Genomic DNA, 14,696 nt, shown 5'->3' with positions numbered 1-14,696 from the left:
TTCAGTAAAGACTATTTGCACTATTTCTTGGGAATATGTAATTAAAATAAGGAAATAAGGACTCTGCAGTCCTGTTTTAAATTAACGTTCCTGGTTTGTTGACATAGTCATCATTTTTATATGGTCTTGTAAACTGGCATAATCCTTTTTTTTTTTTTTAAAACAGAGGCACTTGTTTTAAAAGACGGAGTTAGATGAAACCAGAGTTGTGCTTATGGAAATGCCATTTCAGCAGGGTCAGAGACTCGGAGGGTGTCTATTTGAAATCAGTTTGAAGGTCTTTAGAAACTCCAGCCAAAAAACAGGATGGAAATACTTTCTCATGCTAAATGTTCTTATTTGTAGTTTCAACTTTACGTGACATGCGTACATATGACTATGGCCAACTCATAAAAGTACATTACAGAGGTGTTGATTATTTTTAATCTATTTACAATTTAGGGCACTTGTAAAAGCACTAAATTCTTTAGGTATCTTAATAATACAGTATGAATAGTTTAATCGAATTAAGTATATCTAAAAATTAAGTGTTAAGGGTAGAAATAAAAGTTGCTTTAGCAGAGAAGGAAAACTAAACCTGTAAGATGGTACAGGTGGGAGGAGAGAAAACCATGATGCATTAAATTACACGAAGAATTTCAGGTGTGCAGTGTTTAGAGTGGTTACTGGCACTGGGTAAGGGATTAAATAGAATGAGGTTGAAACCCAGTTCTGCGACTTGTACTAGCAGAGCTGTCCTGGCCAAGATGAAGAATCTATAATGAGCTTTGGTTCCTTATCTGTAAAATCAAGATGGTAATAGACCTATGGAGCGGTGAGAGTGAACAAGATGACTGTTATAGAGGTTCTGGTGTCATTTTCCAGCTCACTGTACACATGTAAGAAATGGTGGGTAGCTACCTTCGCTGCCGTCAATGGGAACACCTGAAAACCTTTTCAGATTTGGCCTTTTTTTCTCTAAAAAAGTGGTTCAGGGTCCTCTGAGTAGATCTTAATCATGCCGACTCACTTAATCTAGGGTGAATCATCGTGAATCATTTCTCTACAAAACTTTACAGGAAATCTCGCCTAAAATAAGAACAATGAGACCGGAGATTTCTTCTCCCTTCATGATGCTGTGTCCACGGATTGATGGAAAAGGGAGGACTTTGTGGTTCTATTTATTTATTGCTTATCGTTAAGAAAAATAGTGATGAACATAGGAAGAGGGCAGTTGAAAGAGTCACCAGCAGGATGTCCAACGAGAAGCATAGGTCTGCAGGCTGCTTCTGGTGACGGATTTCTCAGTGCAAGTATTTGAATGTTGTCTGGCAGTCTTATTGATTCCTTCCATTTTTGCCTTAGAAAACATGCAGGCTCGGGTCTCTAGTGAGACTCACGGTTTCTGCATCTCCCGGTTAAGTGACAGGCAGAAATCACAAGTGGGAGCGTGTCTGCGAGGGCTGGGCTCCCAACCTCCTGCTCCAGACCCAGACTCAGTATCTTATCGAGTCTGTGCCGGCAGATGAAATGTGCAAAACATTTATGTTATCTCCTGATTAAAACTTACTCATTTACTATAATTACGTATTCTCCTTATCATTCTTCCTTGCTGTTAAATATTTTAATTATATATTTTAGAATATATTCATGGCCTGAGATTTTTATTAACAAAGAATGGCATTTTAGATTTTAGATTTTTCAACTCTAAAGAACAAGTCTCTGTTAAATACTAAGAGCTAGTTTTAGGTACTTATGGGTAAAAGCTCAAGACCAACTTTTAGACCTTGATTACAGAAACAATAAATATTTTTAAAGATATACCTTTAGTTTGCTTGGCAGGTTTGTCACGCACGTTTAACAGGTTTGCTTAATTATTGGGCGCAGTATACCCGGGAACCATTTAGAAGGATAAAATGATTTTCTTTGTGGTTAGTCCAAATCTCACCTTACAGGGTATTTAGCAAATTCCTTAATTTGCCTGTGAGCTTTTTAAAGGCCGTTGGTTTGAATGATACGTTCTAGATTCTTGAGTTGCTAATAGAATGGCGAACTTCCTCATTTCTTATTCCACTGAAAACTTGCAACAGAATGATCAGCAGATCAAAATTATATTCAGAATCAAACCCAGAAGAATATTAGTGCCTCTATCGGCTATTCAGTAGAACGTCCACGCCCACAGGGCTGCAGTTGGGCGTGGTACCGCATTGTGTATATGATACGAGCTTAACAAATGCGTTTCAACTGAAATTTAATGAGTAAACTCATAAGGAAAAAGCCTTTAGTGGATTTGTTAGGGGCTTCTCTTGCTCAGGAATTAATGTACACTGCTTGACAATCATTCATCCATAAGAAATTTGACAGGGACAATCTGAGGAGACCCTAAGAAGTGCTCCAAAGCATCAGCATGTCCAACCTCAGTTTACCCAAGTAGCTCTAAATCATTCGATGGAAGCTTGTGATACTTTAAATGAGAATTTGCTTCAGCTCATAGGAAATGCTAGTCCTGTTTTCTCTGACTTTTAATAAGTCATTTCTATTCAGAACTAATTTATATATTATAAAAAGATAATTTTTAGAGTAAAAAATGTAATATAATATATAACTCAACAGCAGTTTGATGGTTCAGTGGAGGGGGCGCTAAATTATCTGAGTTCCAAAGTACAATTCGGGAGGCTCTGAATCTGTCGCCCTGATTAGTTATGTAATTACATCATTACCAGGTCCTCTCTGCCATGTGATACTTACATCTCATGAATTCTCATTTCCTTTATTATGTATCTAGCGCTATGAACATATCTCCGAATGCCCTAAAAGAAAAGCCTCTCTGATCAACTCTTCAACTTGACACAGCCAGGGAATTCCATTTATGATGCTTGATAATCAGAAAGAAAATAACCAAGACAAAAGTTCCCTTACACATCACAGTGCCAATGATGTTAGAAAAGTGAAAGCGATTCAAGGCACAATGTGGGAAGGAGAGGCAAAAATACTTTTAGTTCCAGAGACTATTAATATTTAGAAGGCTGAAAAGAAAGAATGAAACATTACTACACACAAGTAGAATTCTCACAAGGTGAGAATTTGATAAAGTAGCCAGTTGTAAATCAGCATGCAAAAGACTTTTATATGTTCTGAAACTAGTTTATCAGAAGACATAGAGGAAAAGAAGAAAACATTTACATAGTCAAAAATTAGTAAATAGCCTAAATGAGGACTAAAATACTCCCGAAGTTTGCGTAATTACAGTTAAAAGTGGTAAGATATGCTGCATTCCTAGAAAGGCTTGATAGTACAAAGATCCTGATTCTCCCTAAGTTAATTTATAAATATAACCTGATACGGTCTCACTACAAATAAATGAAGAATGAGTGACAGAATTAGAGCAAGTCAGTTCTACAGCTCCTAAGAAGTAATGAATCTATGCAATGAGTTATCAATCACAGCTAACATTACAAGAAGGGTGACAGTATACCAGATGCATATCAAGTGTTCGTGCCAAGAAAGAAAGAAAAGAAGGAAGGAAGGGAGGGAGGGAGGGAGGGAGGAAAGAAGGAGAAAGGAAAGTAGAAAACCTGAATATAATGAAAGGTATTGATGTAAGTACTAATTAACAGAAACTGAGGACAGAGAAACATGATAAACTAAACCACAAGAATTCACTCTGAAAACTCCAGACTGTGAGAAACAGTACAGGAAAAATGACCTGATCTCTTCAACATATAAAATGCAAGGATAAAAATGTAAAAGAACAAGGTGCCTGGTAGATTGAAAGAGATCTAGGAGACATATGAGTCAGTGAAATAAATATATGGACGTTATGTGGATCCTGATTTGCTTAAGTATAAAAAATTATGAGTTAATTAGTGTAATGTGAAATATGGATATTGGACAAAATTTAAAAATTATCCCTGATAAAAATTACGTGACATAAGGGTACTATGGATATATTTTTTAAAGTCCTTGTAGCTTAGAGAATTATACTAAAATATTTGCCAATTAAATGACACAATGTCTGAGAATTGCTTCAAATGAGTTTAATTTTGAGGGTGATATGGAAATGGATAAAGCAGAATTGGCCATGAGGTGGTAATTGTTGATAATTGTTGAAGCTGGTTGATGGCAGATGAGGTTTATTACTTTATCTTCACTGTTGAATATGTTTAAAATTGTCCGTAATATACATGTACACCTCAGAGATTCGCAGGTTCGGTTCCAGACCACGGCAATAAAGGGAATATGACAATAAAGCTAGTCACGTGCATTTTTTGGTCTCCCAGTGCGTATGAAAATTATGTTTTTACACTATACTGTAGTCTATTAAGTGTGCAATAGCATTACGTCTAAAAAAATGCACATCCCCTAATTATAAAGACTTTATTGCTAAAAAACGCTAACCGTCCTCTGAGCCTTCAGCAAGTCTTAGTATAAACATCAAAGATCACTGATCACACATCACCGTAGCAGATATAATAATAATAATAAAAGTTGGAAATATTGCAAGGATTACCAGAACGTGATACAGAGATAGGAGGTGATTGATGCTGTTGGGAAAATGGCACTGGTAGGCTTGCTCGACCCAGGGTTACTCCAGACCTTCAATTTGTAAAACACACAGTAGCTGCAAGGCACAAAAAAATAAGGTATATTCCTGTGCTATTTAAAATAAATGAGAAAACTTTGAGATTATATAAATATTATTTTAAAAAATGCTAGAATATGTTCTCTCCCAACAGTTGTAAAAAAACGCCAAGTTCTGCAGACTACAGATCTTCACAAAAGGCATAAAGAACAAAGTAGTGGAAACTAATGATTTAATATTCAATAATTTCCCCCAGTTTCCCACTAGACACATAACATGCAGCTACATATAATGAAACTTTTGAAGCTATGGAATCTAGTAAAATTGCCTCTCAACAATTTACTATAAGACTGCAGAGAATTTGGAAAGAGAACACATTTGTTCAAAGTAAAAGCTTTGAAACATTTCCTTGCTTACAAATTCTTTTCTGAAGAGTGAGATTTCCTGGAAAGTCCTGGCGAACAGGACAAGCTTGGGCTAAGTGTTCAGTGGTTTGGAAAAAGCCAGATACCTTGACTTCTAAAGTTCTACGAAATAAGATTATATAGTGTGTCAACCTCAACCTCAAAAAAACCCCATAAAATCCTTAGCTGTGAAATCACTATCCTAGATATGATACAAAGATAAATCAAAGAACATATTAACGACCATCGGTTGAACTCATACCACGTACTGTTGATGTAGATAATTCCATTTTACAGATAGGAAAACTGAGAGTGCTATGGTCTCTGCTCTCTGTAAGAATGTGTTTTATCGGTACCTAGAAGGATGCATTTGTTCTGGCTCATTTGCATCAGGGTACTCTGTGGTTCATTCATTCAATAAGTAGTTTTTGTATATGTGCCAAGTTCCAGACCCTGTGCTAGGCACTAAGAAATGTACGGACATTATGGTGAGGTAGGTAGGGTACAAATATGAGAAGGACCAATTCTAATTGGATATCTTGGGAGAAGGATTAGGAAAACCTTAATGAGGAAGAGGCTGCTATTTTCGTTCCTAGTATGGCAAGTCCCATGTATTTTTTTTTATTGAAGTATAGTTAATTTATACAACGTTGTGTTGATTTCAGGTGTACAGCAAAGTGATTCAGATATATATATATATATACACACATATATATACACACACACACATATATATAATATATTCTTTTTCAGATTCTTTTCCATTTTAGGTTATGATAATACAAGATATTGAGCAGAGTTCCCTGTGCTGTACAGCAGGTCCTTGTTATTTACCTATTTTATATATAGTAGTGTGTGTGTGTTAATCCCAAACTCCTAATTTATCCCTCCCCCACCCTGCTATCCCTTTTGGTAACCGTAAGTTTGTTTTCTATGTCTGTGAGTCTATGTCTGTTTTGTAAATAAGTTCATTTGTATTATTTTGTTAGATTCCACATGTAAGTGACATCATAAAATATTTGTCTTTCTCTGTCTGACTTACTTCACTTAGTATGAGAATCTCTAGGTCCATCCATGTTGCTGCAAATGGCATTGTTTCATTCTTTTTATGGCTGAGTAATATTCCATTCACATTTTCTTTATCCATTCTTCTGTCAGTGGACATTTAGGTTGTTTCCATGTCTTGGCTATTGTAAATAGTGCTGCAGTGAACATTAAGTGCATGCATCTTTTCAAATTAGAGTTTTTGTCTTTTCCAGATATATGCCCAGGAGTGGCATATGGCAACTCTATTTTTAGTTCTTTAAGGACCCTCCATACTGTTCTCCATAGTGACTGCACCAATTTACATTCCCACCAATGGTGGAGGAGGGTTCCCTTTTCCCCACACCCTCTCCAGCATTGATTATCTGTAGACTTTTTAATGATGGCCGTTCTGACTGGTGCGAGGTGATGCCTCGTGTTAGTATTTGATCATAGCTCATGTTCCGATAGTGATAGCTATTAGGTATCAGTATGATCTGTTTACTGCTCAATGAACTGATCTATAAATAAAAATATTTTATTGTTAAATATGCAGATTCTCAAGTCATGCGTGCCTTAAATATCTAACTCTGTCTTAACACATTTTCTGCTCTCTGATACTGAATTTTCTGAAATCTTTTCAGGAACTCACCAAGCTATTGATAACACAGTTTAAGAAAAATATGAATAAGGAAATTTTTTTTTTTTTTTACATAGCAGAACCCCAGTGTAGTGCTACTCAGGTTTCTATAGAAAACTACACAGAGTAATTAAGTAATGAGATGCTATTTTAATGTACTTCTTATAATAATATTGGATTCTGTGTTTAAAAATAGTGTGGTTAGAGGTCCTCAGGCTAACAATTTCTGAAAACTTGTTTTGAGGAAATAAAAAATAAAGTAGAAGAAAGCAATTTTGACCATGTAAACTGTACATTTAATGACTTTTTTTCTTGAAAGCTTTTAACTTAAACAATATCACCATTTTAGAGCTTAAGAAACCAAGGCTCAGGTAATTTAAGTAACTCAGGGAAGGACATGTAGAACCAAGATCTGGTTCCAGAACCAATGATCTGCACTATTTCCAGTTTCAAAGGTTCTTTGAAAGTTAGACTTAAAGATTTATTATTATTGTAAATTTTCTCAACTTTAATTGCTTCCCATTCATAAGTATATTTTTTGTATTTCTCTGAAGACAATATTATTTATTCTATTAAATATAGAAGCAATAAACTTTGAATAAATTTTATGTGATATTGTTTTCTTTTCCATAGTGGAGTTTATCACCAAATGCATTTATTTAATCTGAATAAATAAGTTAGAGAATGCAGGTATATCTTCTTCCTTGTAAAGTGAAGGCTGACCTCCTTTTATTGCACTTTGCTTTATTGAGCTTCACAGACACTGCATTTTTTACAAATTACAGTTTGGGGGCAACCTTTCATCGAGCAAGTCTACTGTCACGTTTTGGTAATCTCATAATATTTCAAATGTTTTCATTACTTTATACTTGTTATGATGATCCGTGATCAGTGATCTTTGATGTTACTAATGCAACTTGTTGAAGCCTCAGGTGATGGTTAGCACTTTTCTTTCGCGATAACGTATTGTTTTAATTAAGGTATATACATTGTTTCACACATAATGCTATTGCACACTTAATAGACTATAGTATAGTGTAAACATAACGTTTATATGCACTGGAAAACCAAAAAATGCATGTGACTCGCTTTATTACCGTATTCCTGTTGTTGTCATGGTCTGGAACCAAACCCGAACTATCTCTGAGGCCTGCCTGCACCAGGGTGGTTAAAAGGAGGTGTTACAGAATGTAATAAGGAGAATATATGGATTTGAAAATGTATATCAGGTCACTTTAGAGAAGAGTGAATCGAATTCTTTTAATGACAACTAACCAGGAAGAAGCTCAGCTTTCCAGCAGTGGCTGTGCAGGTGCAAAGCCCCCAATGTGCTGACTACGAATATGGTTCCATTTAGTTTTCTGCTAATAATCACCAGTGGCTACAATTTCTAGAGCCCCTGCTATGAGTCAGATGCTTTTCTTGTATGATCAGTAGCTCCTGCAGCAACCTTCTCAAAAAGCTAAGGGACGTCCCAGAAGCCTTTGCGGGGCCACATGCGAATTCACATGCAACTCCATCTGGTCCCAAATCAGTGCTCTTTGTGCCATTTTCTTTCTTCCTTTGACACCTCAGGACCAGGGCTCTGCAGTCTGTGCTTTTTTTCAGTATCTCTAGGCTTTGCATTTAATCCTGGATAATGACAGCTCTTTGAAAAAGACAATGATTTCAGTAGCATTTGTAGTTTTCAATCTGACGTTAGCAGATTGTTACGTGGAAGATGGCAAGAAAATTAGCCAATAGGTTTATTGTTGGCTGACCCCTTCAGTCAATCCCTCAAAGCCCTGAACAGTGGTGGTTATTATGTTAAAGGAGATGATAGGCATGAGTTACACACATTAGAATATTGGATTTATTTTATGAGTCTATGTTGCACTGAGTAATAGAATCCCTAAAAGAAATGCTGGAGAGAGAGAAAGTGTTTTTTTTAAATCTGTGTAAAACCAGCGTCTTTATTCCTGTGAAGTAACCTCTATTAGCTTAAAACCTATTGCACAGAGTTTGATTTGAAAAACCTCAAAGAGAAACCAGGGGAGGAAAGGGTGTTTGGTTCCTTTAAGAAACAGTAAAATACCAAAAAGGGGTGGAAGGTAGTTTGGTTTTGGAAAACCAAAAAAACGAGCAAGAGCAGAAGCAGGTCCCCACAGTGCCCTGGGCCCGGGATCTGGGGATGAGGCTCCTGACACAGGACTGCAGCAAGGGAGCAGCCCTTCCACGCCACGTTCCCCAAGCATCAGGCTCCTGTATTTATGGATTAATATCAGGGTTTTTATCCCTGTCAAGTCAAGATAGACGGTGCCGGGAGAAAGGGAACATGTCCTTTCCCACACAGGGATGGAGAGAAGAAAGGCTCTACAATAATAGGAATTTCAAAGAAGGCAAAATACACTATAGAAGTTTAAGGCTGAAACAGATCGGAGACGTACTCTTCCCTCATCACCCCTACCCCTGCCATTTTATAGAGAAGGTGCTGAAATCAGGAATGACTGATTGGTTGGGGAAACTATATACCGTAGTCTCGAAACCCAAAGAGGCGTTCTTCAAAAGAGCAAGCTGGAGATGCAGAGTGCGCTTGACACAACGAAGGCCCCAGAAAGGGCCCCTGCAGAGAATACTGTTGGCTTGGCTTAGTGTTTAATAGGCTTCTCTTGTGTTGTGTTTTAGACGATAGTAATTGACGTCTCATGCAGTTAACGTTCTGCTGAACATATCTGAGAAATACCGAATATCTGAAACCTGACCTCATTCCTGCCCCATCAGATAAAAATGGGTTAGCAGACATTTGGTCTTGTCCAAAACTTCCATAGGACATTTAGGTCACATGAAAAGGTCCTTGACATTTGGTCCTATCCAAAATGTCCTTGAGTATATTTAGTCTATGCCAGAAGGTTTTGGACAGGACCAAATGTCAAGGACCTTTTGGCATGGACCAAAGGTCTTACCGGCCAGATATCTGAAGGACATTTTGGACAGGAACAAATGTCCTTTAATGTGTAACTGTATGATATATGCATGTGTGTGTGTGTATGTATATATAAACTGATGAGAAAATCAGGTAATGGATTGTGTATGCCATCATCTATCTCAGCGTGTTCAATCATGTCTCCATATTAGAATCACCTGGGAAGCTTTCAAAATATATCAGTGCCTGGGCCCTACTCTGATTTAATTGGTTTGGGGTCAGGCCCAGACATCAGCCTTTTTTAAAAGCTCCCGGTGAATTCTAATGTTCAGTAGGATTTCGAATCCCTGTCTAACGCCTGGAGCTCTGTCTCAACTGGAGTGAGCTTCAATTAATCTCCACTTTAATTCTGTGATGCATACCTCATGCTTTATTATATTTTTGCTTCAGATAAATTTCACTGAGTAATGAAAATAAAGGGAGAACAGTTGGTGAAAATTTACTCAAGAAATTAATTTTGTCATTAATACAAATGATAGGCCATCTGGATAAGCAATGATAGTCTGTTACTAAAGAGTGTTTTCAAAGGGTGCATGATTTTTATTATTAAACCACTCAGCAATGGCACCTAATGTACAAAGCATGTATTTTAATCAGAGAAGGCACGTGCTAATTAAACAGCTCTTAATAACTGTTCATTATCCTTTATGAATACCTACCTTTTACCCACATTCAAGTCTCCTCTGAGGAATACGTGGGAATTTAATGAAATCCCAACATAATTCCGATGGATAGAGTTAAAAAGTAAAAAGAATGATCGTTTTGCATTGAAGTCAGTGATATACTCAATTATTGATGGAGATTTATGCTTCCAGATACATAAACTAATTTGCCTTACAAATCTTTCATTCTATCTTTCTCTGATGGTGTTTAAACACACCCGCATATGCACACACAACACAGACAGCTCAGTGAAAATAAACCAAGAACATGCAGGTTTTTGTCCTGATTTTGGCCACCATTTGGTTGGCGGGATGTATTTTTCCACTTGCCAGCAAGGTGGCTGCCACAGGGCGATATGTCCGCATTCGTCCCCTTAGCTACCTTTCCTGGTAGTTCTGAAGTTCATGCTATTAGCACTTCTTTTATATTTTAACTTTTGTTCAAACAGTGAGTGCTCTGAACAGTTTAGAGCAGGGAAAAGCAAACTGTTTTAGTAAAAAAGTTTAATGTACGCCTTGCTTCAAAGTGAGTTTGAAAAACAGCCTACTTCAAACTCCACGCGTTCCCCGTGATTTCCTCTAACACCCAGCTTTGCTCGCCTCTCTTAGAAATGCAGGTCCACCTTCAGTTTCAGGAAGCACCCCTGTCCAAAAAGCTACAAGTCAAAAATCACTCCACAGGCTGCTCAGTTGTACACATCTAGCTGGATTTTTCCTTGGGATTTTAATAAATGACTTCTTGTTTCTCCCCAGAATACAAAGAACACAATGTACAATTAAAGGTTCAGATATATTGTAAGGATCAGCCCATGTCACCAAGCCCCACCGGACACTGCAGCTTAAAGATAAAGCTTTACTTAAAAAGTAAAACTCAGGAGGGAAGCTATATGTTTTATGAATCATTTTGACCAGGAAAGCATTCAACTGAGTTGCTCTGTTCAGAAGCACAAGCCAAATCATTTTTTTGTTATGCAAAATTTGGTACTCTGCTGTAGACTTTCCTTCCTGGGAAAAGAAAAAAAGTAGAAAAAAAATGTAGAAAAAAAAAAAAGACTAGAAGCCCTTTTCCAGCTCTTTCTCGTGACTGCGGCTTTATCCACATTCACACTTGACATCACCATTCTTACTAAAACAGTGGATCAATTCAGTGAAGCCAATATTCAGTTCAGTAAAATATTAGGAAACAAAACCAATTAAAATGTCCAGTTTTTATTATAAAAATGCTTGAGTCAGCTGAAACACTACAGCCAGGTTTATATACAGAGATGGTCAGATATAAAGTCAGAAGCAAGAAGATTTAGTCAGTTGTCATCAAAAATAATTTTTGTAACTGCAGAGCTGAGCTCTATTCTGAATGCAAAATGATAAGAGAATTATATTTTACAATATAATTATATATTTATATATTTTAATTATATATAAATATATAATTATATATTATATAAATCATATATAATTTATATATTTTATAATAATTATATTTATAATAATTTTGTATATTTTATAATATTTTATATATTTTATAATATTATAAAATTTTATATTTGTAATAATTTTATAATAATTATTATATTTAATGTGTTTGAGACATCCACATCTACCTAGGTATTTTCAATTAGAGCACCCCAAAATGAGGGGAAAGATAAGTGTCATATAATTTGGATATTTCTTCTACAGTAGAGAATCAGCCGTTGGTGGTCTTATTTCAGAATCCTTTATCAGACGTTTTTAGTTTTTCCTGCAGTAACAGACATCATGTTATTTTCATGGCTTCTCCGTTTATTTCTCGAGTAACCTATTTCCCAAAATATATAACATTTAGCCACACTTTCCATAACTACTTTTAAATCAAACCGCTGAGATGTAAGATCTATTTGTGTTGTTTTAAATGATTCAGTGCATATTTTACTGTCAAAAAGTTTGAAAAATTACAATTGTGTGTATCATCTAATCAAAGAGAATCTTTTCCAGTGGTTTCATTTCATAATGGAGTCATTTATTTTCTGTACATTTACTGTAAATATTTCACTCCAAATTGAAGAAATTTCTTTACAGCATTTCTTAATCTTTGGTAAAGAAATTATCTCAGGACTAAAGGAGTCTATCACATTATTAGATGGGAGGAACACCTCAAAATATTAATTTTTAAGCAAGTAGAATATTTTTAAAATTTTTTCATTTTTACCCTAACAACAATTTTCAGAAATTTCTGTTTTTCATTTATGATTAAAATGACAGCAACAAGAAAATGTATTCTTTCACAGTGGGCTACTACTAGGGACAGATTCCACAGTTTTATAGAAAATGACTTGTCTTTCCAGAATCATTCCTAGAGATTAATACACCATAAGTAAGATTAACATAGATCTTGATCTACTGATATCACTTAGTTTTTTTTTTTTAACAACTTTATTGGAGTATAATTGCTTTACAGTGCTGTGTTAGTTTCTGCTGTGTAACAAAGTGAATCAGCTATACGTATACATATATCCCCACATCTCCTCCCTCTTGCGTCTCCCTCCCACCCTCCCTATCCCACCCCTCTAGGTGGACACAAAGCACCGAGCTGACCTCCCTGTGCTATGCGGCTGCTTCCCACTAGCCATCTACTTTACATTTGGGAGTGTATAGATGTCCATGCCACTCTCTCACTTCTTCCCAGCTTACCCTGCCCCCTCCCCATGTCCTCAAGTCCATTCTCTACGTCTGCATCTTCATTCCTGTCCTGCCCCTAGGTTCTTCAGAACCATTTTTTTTTTTTTTAGTTTCTATGTGTATGTGTTAGCATACGGTATTTGTTTTTCTCTTTCTGAGTTACTTCACTCTGTATGACAGACTCTAGGTCCATCCACCCCCCTACAAATAACTCAATTTCATTTCTTTTTATGGCTGAGTAATATTCCATTTTATGTATGTGCCACATCTTCTTTATCCATTCATGTGTTGATGAACACTTAGGTTGCTTCCATGTCCTGGCTATTGTAAATAGAGCTGCAGTGAACATTGGGGTGCATGTGTCTTTTTGAATTATGGTTTTCTCAGGGTATTTGCCCAGTAGTGGGATTGCTGGGCCATATGGTAGTTCTATTTTTAGTTTTTTAAGGAACCTCCATACTGTTCTCCATAGTGGCTGTATCAATTTACATTTCCACCAACAGTGCAAGAGGGTTCCCTTTTCTCCACACCCTCTCCAGCATTTATTGTTTGTAGGTTTTTTGATGATGGCCATTCTGACCGGTGTGAGGTGATACCTCACCGTAGTTTTGATTTGCATTTCTCTAATGATTAGTGATGCTGAGCATCCTTTCATGTGATATCAGTCAGTTTTGATGGGACAATGTGAGGGGATGAATGTGCTAGATTGTATCAGGTATAAGGAAGGGAATATGTTTCAGATGGTATTTAATTACTGAATTCCAGCCCTTCCTTTGCCAGCTCTCATGTGCAGAATTTATGGGTCTGTATCCGTATTCAAACTCTTTTTGCCTTAACAATCAAGCATTTAAAGTTAAATGTCCTATATGGTATGTTCTCAAATGAAGTGACTATATTTTTAATATTTTTATATTCAGGGAATTGATCCACAAAAGTGTGAGTTTATTTAGGAAACATTTAGTTTTAAATTTAAAGAATTTTCAGCTTTGCATATATCTCATGAAATCTAGTTGTCAGGGAGCAGAGGGGAATAGCTCTGGTTAGCCACTGGCCAAATCAGATAGAAGGAAGAAAATTTTAAAAATTTCAGAGATATGTGGCTGGAGTGGTAGAGGAAGAGACGATGCAAAAAAAGGGGGATTTTGCAAGTTTGAACAAATTCACTCAAGGTCTTCAGGTTTTAACATAGCTTCCAAGACAGCAGCAATGTGGCATAGTTATTTTATTTTTAACTTTTTTTTCAGGTTTAAAAAAGGAGGGTTTAGTTAATTATATGCAAGAATGAAGCCCGACAGGGCGGGGGCAAGGACTCACCGGAAAGCACAAGTCCCCTGGGGCCCTCCCCTTCCCCTACCTGCTAAATGGCTAAATAGCTGGAACCAGGTCCCAGTGACCACCGGTCCCTCCAGGCCCCTGGACACCCAGCTCCCTGGGTCCTCAGACTGCAGTCCACCTGCTGCAGACAGGCACTGGCCAGGGCTGGCACAATCAAGGGGACATTCGGACAGACACATTTTTTTTGGTTGTTTTATGTCAAGCTATTTAATTGGGAATGGGAGACACAGATAACAAGTTTCCCTCTTTCTTGTTAATTTTCTTAAACAGAAGATCTTATTTTGTAATAGAATGCAGTAGGGAAACATTCAGTCTACAGACATTCACTGATCACCAGATTTACAGAAACCATCTTTTACTATGAAACAGAGAAACAAGAAAAAATATTGGAAACAAGGGCAGTCGCCCTGGGCCATCATTTTTGACCTGGAGCTAAGAATTATTTTGGTTTTTC

At 36.7% G+C, this 14,696-nt stretch overlaps 1 protein-coding gene across 1 annotated transcript in view; it reads left to right on the top strand.

Annotated features, from left to right (window-relative positions):
* MYO16 (myosin XVI) overlaps positions 1-14,696 on the top strand; it is a 401,807-nt gene that overhangs the window by 229,881 nt on the left and 157,230 nt on the right. The window lies entirely within an intron of this gene.

This window comes from Delphinapterus leucas, chromosome 18 (assembly GCF_059928025.1).
Source record: "Delphinapterus leucas isolate spDelLeu-1000000601 "Yukka" chromosome 18, BTC_Dleu_Yukka2, whole genome shotgun sequence".
Lineage (NCBI taxonomy): Eukaryota > Metazoa > Chordata > Mammalia > Artiodactyla > Monodontidae > Delphinapterus > Delphinapterus leucas.
The sequence above is the reverse complement of the archived record's forward strand: the minus strand, read 5'-3'. Positions and strand labels throughout refer to the sequence as shown.